This window comes from Mangifera indica, chromosome 3 (assembly GCF_011075055.1).
Source record: "Mangifera indica cultivar Alphonso chromosome 3, CATAS_Mindica_2.1, whole genome shotgun sequence".
NCBI classification, from domain to species: Eukaryota; Viridiplantae; Streptophyta; class Magnoliopsida; order Sapindales; family Anacardiaceae; genus Mangifera; species Mangifera indica.
In genome coordinates this window covers 20441483-20453619 of record NC_058139.1, presented here as the reverse complement: position 1 = coordinate 20453619, position 12137 = coordinate 20441483, and the positions used below count along the sequence as shown (strand labels likewise).

The following is a 12137-nucleotide window of genomic DNA, read 5'->3' as shown; positions in this document are numbered from 1 at the left end:
GGATAATTTGCCGTATGAGGACTACTTAGCTCAAATTCTTGACCAGTGAGTCAAGGAGCTCAGATGTAGGTAGATCCCCTTAATTAATGTTATTTGTAGGAATCATTGAATTGAAGAGGCCACATGGCAGGCTGAGCAAGACATGTGGCAACAGTTCTCATAACTTTTTGAGTGAATTTTAGAGACAAAATTCATATAAAAGGAGGAGGACTGTAACATCCACAAGTAAGCTTAAAGGCATTCTAGTTTTTTTCTTGTTTGAATTGAGTTAATAAATGTTTTCCAGATAAAGGCATAATTGTGTGTAGGGGCACACACAGTCATACATCATTAGCAAAATTTGAATTTTGAGATAAGATCTAAATCACGATAAAATCGGATGATTTGTATAGTTCGGCAGCATGACACATGCCCATGTGTACATAAATTAATACTTAGAGATAATATAGATATTGATAATATTTACTAATATTCTATCTCTAAAGATTAATGTAAAATCATTGTTTTTTTTTTTTTTTTTTTTGAGGTTTAATATCCTTGTTAGTTACCAAACTCTAAAGTATCAATTTTAGCTAATGATAAAATTATATGCTCAAACAATGAAAACAAATTTATGCAAAAACAGTAATATATTATTATGTGATTGAGTGATTTTGAATTAAAAATAAAATAATACTTAATTACATAATAGTATGTCAATATTTATATACAAATTTATATTTATTATTTGTGTAAATAATACTGTTATTTAAGGAATGGATTGGTGCTCCTTAATATAGGCCTTCTTTTTTAATTCCCGTTAATTACAAAATTATCCCATATTAGAAACCTCCAAGTATTCATTCATCGTTGGCAGTGTCGCCTCTATCTAAAAGAGACTTGGATCATTAGCTTCTCACCAAGTAAATCTCAACAACATTTCAATCAAATCTCTTGTAAACTGTTAAGAACTCTATTATTTTTTCTTTGACTGTTTCTCTTTGTAGAATTTGGCCGGACACAATCCACCACGGTGTCTAGTCTTCCGCATAAATTTCTTTTTCTAGTTTATAAAAGTTGTAATAGAGATGCATATATAACCATTAGTGTTTATGTTGCTATTACAGAATCTGCTAACATGATGATTTGATTGAACATTTTAGTGTAGCAGTTCTTGTGAAGCGTAGCTTCTCTATTTGTTTTCTATTGTAGTGTTGCCACTTTTTTTTGCAAGTGTACTCGTGGTAGATTTGTAATTTTCGTTCACTGCAAAGAGATATGAATTCTTGCTTCTAGTTTCCATTCTCTCTCTCCTCTGCAAATATCACTGATTAAATTGCCTCTTAATATGCAAGTTCTGAAGCTAAACCCATATGTGTTTCTTCTTAATGTTAAAAAGAAGACGAATGTGGTGATTGTTGTGATCTTCAGTCATCTATTAATGACAAGAGAAAAGAACTTTACCCTCACACAAAGTTAAGGGTTTTAGTGTGCTTCTCTTCATAGATGGCCAATAAGATTCTTCATTAAAATGATGAACGGAAAATTTTCTACGTAGACAAACATTAATTATAGTTTTAATTTAATAAAATCAAATAATTAAATATTTTAATGATAGTTTACAGATAGATTTAAGTAACTAATAAAGACAAGTTTAATATACTTATGTCATTATTAGTGTGGGATTTAAGGATTTAAGTAATTAGTAAAAATAAGTTGACAATATTAGTGTGGGATTTAAGGATTTTGATCCCTTTGATTAAATCTATTAACCTATTATATATAAACTAGATACTCTTGCTGAAACTCATACAGTATAATTGTACTAATTGAAAGTTATCTTTCAGAGAGGTTTCAGGAGCAAAAGATTAGTCATACCAATGCAAGTAATCTCAACAACATCACAAATTCAAAATTTCAGATTGTATGATGTTCTAAGTATTTTTATAATTCTAAAGTTTTTAATTCAATGTTTTATAGCCTACGTGTATATCCAGTGGAATTAGAATTGAATGATTTAATGTTTGTTTATGTAAATAAGATCTTACATTTAAAATATTCAAATAGAGTGGTAATGAATTGGCTGCCTAGGCTGCTTAGGAAACAGACGCAATCTCATGATTCTTTAAAACTACCTTTAACCGAATGCTCTTAACAAACTCTAGGCCCCAAAGATAACTATCACCTCTATATAAGACCGGCCCCCCATCACAACAGACTCCCTCACAAAAATCTCAAGCCTCTCCAACATTCCAAGAAGCGCCATTGTTGCATAGAGTTTTTTACTTGAGAGATGGCACCAGAACTATTGCTCGTAGTAGAAGCGTTACTGTGTCTTCATCAATTTACAAGGAGGGGTAACTTGATAATCTTAACAATGCTACTGCATGTCTTTATTTGCACATGCTGCTTCGGCCAACATACCCAAGTAAATATCACTTTCTTGGATCAATTATGGTTGCTTAGATGAGAAATTTTGTGAAAGAAATAACCACAAAAGTTTATTGATTCACATGTTCATTTCTTGTGGAATAGTTGGAATTGCTTTTATGTGTATTGGTTTCTTTACAATCTTGTGTAATAGGCTTAAGTTTTTATTTTTTGTTCTTGGCTTGGTATGTTTGGTTGCCGAGAAAACTATAGGGGAAATATAATAAGAATCCTTGGATTTAGAAGAATTGAAGCTTTCTTATCTCCCTCTACATTTTCAGGCTTCCCTTGTGAAATTCTTTGTTCGGTTGTGATTTTTTCCCTTTTTCTTAAAGAATTCACATGAATAAAAATGATGGGGTTTCAAGACATTTTTAAGTTTTCAGATTTCTTTATTTACAAACAATCTTGCTGGGCGTTTCATTTGAATTTCTTGAAACATTGTATGGTAGCAGGGATTTTCCTGGCGACTTAATGTATGTAAGCCATGTGCTTTACCAATCTTGACACTGCTACTGCATATCTTTATCTGCATTTACTGCTTTTCCCAACATACCCAAGTAAATAAACTTTCTTGAATCAATTATGATCGCTTGGATGAGAGAAATTTTGTATAAGAATTGCTCATTTCTTGTTAAATGATTGGGAATTAAGCTTTTGTGTGTGTCGATTTCTTTACAATCTTGAGTAATGGGCTTAAGTTTTTATTTTTTGTTTTTGGCTTGGTTTGTTTGGTTGCCAAGAAAACTATAGGGTTAGATTCTATATCCTTGGATTTTGAAGAATTGAAGTTTTCTTATCTCCCTCAACAAGAAAGAAAATTATGTGGTTTCAAGACATTTTAAAGGTTTTCAGTTTTTGTTTTTGAACAAATAATCTTGCTTGGGTTTTATTTGAATTTCTTGAAACATTATATGGTAGTAGGGATTTCTTGGAGACTTAATGTAATTCATGCGTTTTACTATGATATTCCAATATCTTAAACAAATCTCACATCAATAAAATATAATAAAAATATTGAGTTTAAATATACATCCCACATCGTTGAAATTGTTGTGAGTTCTTTAAGATATCAAAACGTCTTTTGAGTTGTAAAACCCAAAAGCCATGATAAATTATTCTAATATGTATAATAAATGTTGAGTCCTATAGCAACATATCTTGAAATTGGACCAGACTATTAAACCGTGGATGTTAAAAATAGTTCTCCAAAGTGAAAAACCACTTGAAATTTTCCTAACCAACTTTCTCTGACCTTGTGTTGTATTGCAGATGAAAATGCAGTGGCACAAGGATGATGCCCCTCTGAAAGAAGACAATGGAGGATGTAAGAGGCCAGGCCACACCCTTTTTCTGTAAAACAAATTTCCTACCATTTTGAAACAATCATATACAAGCTTTTGGTGAATGCAACAGGGACAAAGAAAATATGTTTGATAGCCTCCAAGCTTGAGGACAATCAAGGCCAATTCATTCAGTGGCCCAAGATTCAACTGCTTTCATCGGTTAAATTTACTTGTCACAAATTCCAGTTACACATTTCCTACGAATACTTTCATCTCCTTCAGTGTCTCCCAGGTTCAAAAGCCTATTTTTGAGAAACCTAACAGGGTAACAACTCCAGTTTACTGCCTGCAGCCGCACCAACAAAGGCCTAGGGATACAAATATTCACTGTAGTGATTCTCTTTTTGGATTTTTTACAAGTTTTGGGCTAAGATATAATTATATCACGCCTTTCTCACTTAGCATTCCTTCTAATATCACCAAGATGTCATAGAAATGCAGCAAAGATACAGTTGGGCACTTATTTTTGCTTAATTATCTTTTTATTTTTAGGAAGTTTGTTTAGTTAAAAATTACGGTGTTGTTCGTGTTGGACATATACAATATTACTTCATTTTACATCTGGTACCAGAAATAGAAAAACAAAACTTCTTAGTCTCTTCATCTCTACTCCTTGCCAAATGAGGAAAAAAAAAAAGCATGCATACACATATACTTGCAAATCAATTGCACCCTTAGGATCAGCTACTTTTGCTAATTTTGATGAGGACTTTTAGTTGAGAATTGTGAGACAAAAGCCAGACAGATTTGTTTTTATGATAACTGATTATATTGTAACATGTTCCTTTCATTTAATTAAATAAGCATTTTTCTAAAATAGATGAAGAGGTTATCATAGAAATTCAACCACTCTTTTTCAAACTCCTGTCCAAAATCAAGACATTCTACTACTCACACTTTACTTGAGCTATCTCAAAAAGTTACTAATCACATAACTGTAGAAGTAAGTTTCAAAAAAATAGGTCGAACCATGTTAAAAAACCTAACTAATTGTCTAATCCTCACTTCATTTAATTTACCTCTCACCATAACAGATAATAAGATTAACTGATGCTTATCTCAAAGTTAAATTTGAATTAAATTAAATTGGTCATAAAATTTGGCTCAACTCAGTTTAAATTCGTTTAGTTTAAATTTGAATCGAGTTTGAGCAAGATGAGTTAAATCATCTTCTAAACCAAACCGAATTTAAGCCAAGGGATATTTGAATCAAGTTTGACACAAATTTATAATTCGAATTCGTGGCTCTAATTCGATTTAAATTTATGGCTTACATCCATAACTCGAATTTGTAACTTAGATTTGTGGTTTAAAGTTCGCCACTCATTTACAAAATGACTTCCTTTTACCCATTATCGGAGAAAACGACATCATTTGGTAGAGAGGAGAGATATAGAGACTAAGAAGTTTTGTTTCTCTATTCTTAATACTTGTTGCAAAATGAGGCAATATTGTTTATGTTCAACATGAACAACAGTGTAATTTTTAACTGAACACACTTCCTACAAATAAAAAGATAACAAAGGAAGAATAAGCGAGAAACTATGACATCTTGGTGACATTACGAGCAAAGTTAAGTGAAAAAGGCGTGATATAATTAATCTTAGCCCAAAACTTAAAGGAATTTCAGAAAGGTCATCTCTACAGTGAAGATAATAAAGGAAGCCCTTCATTTTCTACCACAATCTTGCTAAGGTATCTACATTTTTTCTTGTTTTCTTTATTAGCTATATGTTTCTTCATAATTCCTCAAAAAGATATCATAAAATGTAGAATTGAAAGCTCAATTTTGATTATTTTTTCTCGATTTTTTATCTGCACTGGCTCTTAGACAGAGGTTTTAATTCATTTTTCTCTCTGCATTTTACTAAAATGAAAAATTAATGGCATGAAAATCTGCATTTTTAGAATTTTCTAAATGGGGTTTATCAGTCACAGATTCCATCCAGACGAGCTAATTTCATTGGTTCATGCTTTTAAAAACCTGCTGCTTAAAGAGCTGCTTGCTACCACTTTGTAATTCTATCAGAAGAAAATAGCCCAAGACAGCTGTGGCATGCCTTGTTTACAGCTGCTTATCCTCTTCTGTCTTTCCGTCATCTCAACCTTGCACCTAAGCATCACTTTCCTAGGGACAGAGACCTTCAAGCTCTAAGGCTATCATAGTAATGCCAGCATGGTTACATCTAACTGCCTACTGGGCAAGCTTCCACTTTCTTAAGATGTACTTGTTACAGTGTTACATAGAGCAGTACAATAATGTTGAACTCTCAGCTATGGACATGGGTACATACCATTGCTTTATCCTTTTCCTTTTATATTATTGTTATAATATAAGTCTAACAGATAACTTGCAAAATTGCAGACATTTTTTAATTACTACTAAAGCTTAAAGTTAATCTTTTCTCTAACAGACTGTCTAGTTGGATAACTTTTCCCATCTCTGTATTAATGCAAATACTGGTGTGATTTTATGCAGGCTTTCCTACTGTTAATAAAATCGCTTAGATTCTGAAAGGAGATGGACTGGCTATTAACAAGGGTAGGAGGTCCAATTCTATTCATGTTAATTAACTAAAGATCCTTTAGTATTGAAACTAATTAGATTTACATGCTGTGATGCTACAGAGGTGAAGATATCTACAGTGAACTCCAAGCAGGTTCATGGAGGTTCTTTCATTTAGAAACCTATGGTTGTACTGATTAATTAGCTTCCTTCTTCTATTTCATTAGTTAAAAGTTCTTATTCTTCATCCATCTTACTGGATTTTCAGATCCAAATTATTTTGAGGAAGGCTCAGAATTTGGACAAGATCACAACTGCTGCTGATGGTGCCACAACAACTAATGTGGAATCTGCTAGGCAGGCCTGACCCAGCAGCTGCTTAAGAATTCCCTTTCTTTCTTTTCCAGTTTATATAAGTGTTTCAACATATAGGAGAAAATAATTTTGTAATAGATGAACCCTACACTTATACTTTTATGCTTCTATTCATGAATTAAGAAGTCAAATTTTCTCAGCAGCTTTGTGTAGAAAGTGGTTTGCACAGCATCTCAACTTTTATATGACAAAAAGAACAAACAAAACCATGCAATACCTTTCTCAGTTCAGCTTTTGGTGGTAGTCCCTCATGGTAGAAGCTTGGCATTGGGTTCCCCTTAAAAGATAAACTCTTTCTGAATGGCTTGATCACCGCCTCTATCTCTTCCTTTAAATATTAAGATCTGGAAGAAGGTCAAAGTAACAAGATGGGTCAGAATCATCCAACTCAAAAAGGCCAACATAACTGATAGCGGGAATACAAAGTAAAGAATTTTATGATAATTAATTTCCACTAAAAATCATGAGAAAGAGAGATTTCTAACCATCCTAATTTGCATGAGAGCCATACCTTGGTCCTTGCTTCACTCTGGCTTTTCTCAGATTCCATTGCTTGGTGTTTCTCCTCTAATTTTGAATAAAACTTAAAAAAACAATGCAACATAATAGATACATTATACATGAAAAATCAAACTACAAGATTCATGTTGAATATATATATATATATAAAGGCAGTACCTCCGTCTGTTTCTCTGCACGTTCTGTACATCTAAATACAGGAGCTGCAGAAACAGTCATCCTGGACTTAATAGTCCTTGAAGATGCTGCAGTTCTATGCATAGTCAAAAGATAACATGAGTTTTTAAAAGAGAGTGGAGAGGCAATAGAAAGAACAAGAAGGTATAGAAGAATAAGATACTTCCTGGGGGCCAAAGGATATGAGTAAGTTACAGAACAAGAATCTTCCTCATCAGGATGCTTCTTGTTCTTGGGTTGCAATGGTATCTTCGGCACCTTAGGTGGCTGCTCCCAAACAAATGAAGCTAACAGGTCAGCTATAAACTGTTACATCATCCTGAATTTGTCAACTCTATGATTACAAATAAATCTTTGTATAACTTTAACCAAATGAAAAATTTACAATTAGACAGCAAAAGCAAGTTGCTTGTGACCTGCCATGAGATTTATTTTGATATGCTAGTAAGGTTTTAATTTTACCACAATTAGTTATATTGAATGAAGAGGTATCAAGTTAGGGAAACCAATTTAATTAATAATCAGGTTTTACAGTTGCCAAAAGAGATTATTTTTAAGGGAAAGCACCTGATTCTTCTTTTTTGTGGTTAGTTGGCACACACCATTTGCATTAGATGTTTTATTCATGGCAGTGGCAGCACAAGGTTCAGCCGAAGCAGGACAAGCTCCATTTGAAGCATGCTTTTCAGTTGCCAGGGAAAATGGCTGTGGAATGGTATGTTTTGCTCGAAGATTTCCAGATGTGGCATTTGGTGCATGTTTCAGAGCTACCAGCGACTTACTATTATCCTTTGTTTTCAGATTTTCTGGTTTGACCTTCTTCTTCGGCAAGTCAGCCTTCAGATTTGAGTTTGCTATGTTCTGCTTCTCTTTATATTTTTCCATATGATTGACTCCAGAAATTTCGATAGAGATTTCAGTAGTACACAACTTTACTCCGCATTCTTTTACTTCAGTGCTTTCTTCCACACCGTGTTGTTCAGGATCCCCATTAACATATGATCCCGCACCATCATGATGATTGTGAATTGTTTCATGATCAGAATCATCGGAAACACCATTTGAATAAACCACACAATAGCTTCCTTGTCCATACAAACATCAGCAACTTCTATCCCCATTTCACTGCAACAAAGAAATTATGCCTAAGTTATATCAAATTTGGAAAATTATTAGCAGTCACAAATGTTCTCTGTACCAAATTCCCTTTCCGCTGTCCTCCACATAAATTTTCTTCTTCAGTTTTTATGAGTTTATAATAGACTTGTATATATACCCATGATGATTTGATTGAGATGGAGACATTTTAGTGGGGCAGATTGTAACATCCCTAGTCCAAGATATTGTTCACCTTGGATACACAATCCATCATGATTTTTCTTTTGGGTTTTACAATCTAAAACGCGTTTTGACAGTTTAAGGAGCTCACAAGTTATTTAGCCAGTCAAATCTTCTCATTCCTAACCATATAGGATATATAGATAGAGTACAAACAGACTCAATATCTCTCCGATATTTTGCCAATATAGGATTTTCTTAATGTATCACACAGATCTTGCGAAGCGTAGCATCTCTATTTGTTTTCTATTGTAGTGTTGCCAATTTTACCTGCAAGTGTAGTTGAGACATAATATATAGAGCTATCTTGCTCATGTTAGATTTGTAATTTGCATTTTACTGCAAAAAAACACAAATTCTTGGTTATAGTTTCCATTGTCTCTCCTTTGCAAATACCAATGATTAAAGTGTCTCTTAATATGCAAGTTCTGAAGCTAAACCCATATGGGTGCTTGTTGTGATCTTCAGTCAGACTCAAACACACAGCCTTCTTAAAACCAGAAAACTTTAGAGGCTTATGGCAGAAAATCAGTTAAGAGCTTGATCATTAGAGCCATTTCTCCCAAATCAAGTTAAAATTTAACTGCTACCGCATTATTATCATTCAAAGTCGAGGAACTTGGTATCTCCAACATTTTGTTTAGTATCTGAAATCTTTGAAAAGAGAAAAAAAAAACCTTAACCTCACACAAAGTAAAGGATTTTATTGTGCTTCTCTTCATGGATGGCCCATAAGATTCTTCATTAAAATGATGAACTGATCATTTCCTACTTTTTCAAAGATACAAATGATGTGGTAATGAATTGGTTGCAGAATGTTAGAAAATTCTGTTAACATTAGATAGTCTAATGACAGTTTTACAGATTAGCTTATGTGTTCTTAATACACTTAAAGGTTATTATTTGGATAGAAAACATTTGTATGAGTTATAAAGTTTATTGGATCTACTATATATTGATTAAGTCTCTACTTTGAAACTATAAAATATAACTTTACCCATTGAAAGTTGTCACTCAATAATGTTTCAAGAGCGAAAAACCAATTGTTGTAATGCAAGTAATAGGTAATTTCAGGAGTTCCATGGTTTCAAATTGTATAGTATTCCAAGTAAATTTATAATATAAAGAATTTTAATTGGATATTTTATAATCTATGTATAGATCTCATTAAATCAAAATTGTATAATTTATATTTGTTTATGTAAAAAAAAAAAAATCCTAAGTGGACTGCTTAACAGTTGCAACCTCATCATTCTTTAAAATTACCTTTTAATTAGTGCTCTTAACAAACTCTTGGCCCCCGAAGATAACTATCACCTCTATATTAGACAAGCCCCCTATTACAACAGATTCCTTACTCAAATCTCAAGCCTCCCCGACTTTCCAAGAAGCTATAGTGCCATTGTTGCATAGAGTTTTTTTTTTTTTTAACTGTAGAGATGGCACCAGAACTATTGCTCGTAGTGTGTCTTCATCAATTAACTAGGAGGAGTAACTTGATCACTTCTTTACCAATCTTGACACTGCTGCTGCATGTCTTTATCTGCACATGCTGCTTTGCCCAACATTCCCAAGTAAATACTTGAAACTTTCTTTGATCAATGATAATTACTTAGATGAAAGAAATTTTGTTAAAGAAATGCTTTTTCTTGTGGAATGATTGAGATTGCTTTTATGTGTTTTGATTTCTTTACAATCTTGTGTGCCGGGCTTAAGCTTTTATTTTTTGTTCTTGGCTTGGTATGTTTGGTTGCCGAGAAAACTATAGGGAAAAGAAATTCTTGGATTTTGAAGAATCTTTATCCTTGGAAAAGAAAACTATAGAGAAAAAAATAAGCTCTAAAGACATTATTAGAATCTTTATCCTGGGATTTTGAAGAATTGAAGTTTACTTGTCTTCCTCTACATAGTCAGGCTTCTCTTCGGAAATTCTTGGTTCTGTTGTGATTTTTACCCTTTTCTTAAAGAATTCATAGGAATGAAAATTATGGGTTTTCAAGTCATTGTAAAGGTTTTCAGTTTTTTTTTTTAAATCAAATTATCTTGCCTAGTGTTTTATTTGAATTTCTGGAAACATTGTATGGTAATAGGGATTTTCTTGGAGACTTAATATAATCCATATGCTTCACTCTAATAGTATGACATTTTCCTTAGCAAATCCCACATCCGTAAAGCATGAGAGATGTAGGGTTTAAATGTGCATCTCACATCCCTTGAAATGTTAAGAAATGATTGTTTAAATAGAATATGAGCTTATTAAGTTATCAAGATGCTTTTTAACAACATATCTCAGACAGTGGGCTAAACCGCTCTGAAATTTTCCTAATAAGGTTTCTCTGGTCTTACATTGTATTACAAATGAACATGCAGTGGTACAATGATGATGACCTTCTGGAAGGAGATAATGAAGGAGGTAAGAGGCCACACCACACTCTTTTCCTGTTAAACAAATTTCCTCTCATTTTAAACAATCAGATAAATGTTTTTGGTAAATGCAACAGGGATAAAGATATGTCTGATAGTCTCCAAGCTGAAGGACAATCAAAGCCAATTCATTCAGAAACTTAAGGTTCAACTGCTTTCATCAGTCAAATTTACTTGTCACAAATCCCAGTTACTCATTTCCAACTGATGGGTTCCTCTCTTTCATTGTCTCTCAGAGTGAAAAGCCCATGTTTGAGAAAGCTAACAGGATCACTGCTCCAACTTACAGCCTGCCGCACCCACAAAGACCTGGTGATACAGACAATGACTGTACAGATAATCTTTCCAAAATTCCTTTAAGTTTTGAGCTGGGAAATAATCTTAGTACGCCATTTCTGCTCAGCGTTCCTCGTAATATCACCAAGATTTCATAGAAATGGAGTTGAGATGTTAGGCATATACAATATTTCTTCAATTTACTGCAAGTATTAGGTATATAAAAGCAAAACTTCTTAGTCTCTATGTATCCTGCCTGCCAAATGCACTCTCAGGATCAGCTGGTTTTGCTAATTTTGATGGTTCAACTTCATAATTAATTTACAAAATGATGTCGTTTTGTTATTATTAAATTAAACAATATCATTTTATCAATATACTGTAAACTTAAACTATAAATCTAAATTATAAATCTAAATCGAATTCAAATTGAATTATTTCTTATTCAAATCAAACTCAAACTAACCTTAATTTTAACTTAATAAATTTGAATTAAATTATCTTTTATTTAAACTAAATTCAATCTTAAAAATATTTAAACTTAATTTGGTTCATGTTTATCCTTATCGTACCGGAACTACCAAAATATATTTTGTGCGAGGCTCTGAAAATACTTTACGTTCCGTACTCATAAATCAATGATAAAAGGCTGTTCCCGCTTGAAATAACGGCCTACAAAGTTAATCCAATGGGAACCTCCACGTGTTCGTTCAATATTGGCCAGTCACCTCTATATAAAGGCGCCTCCAACCGTAAGCTCCAGAAGA

General features: G+C 33.0%; 1 pseudogene; it reads right to left on the bottom strand.

Moving 5' to 3' along the window:
• Nucleotides 1-6772: 6772 nt before the first annotated feature.
• LOC123211628 lies at nucleotides 6773-8453 on the bottom strand (annotated as a pseudogene).
• Nucleotides 8454-12137: the final 3684 nt, after the last annotated feature.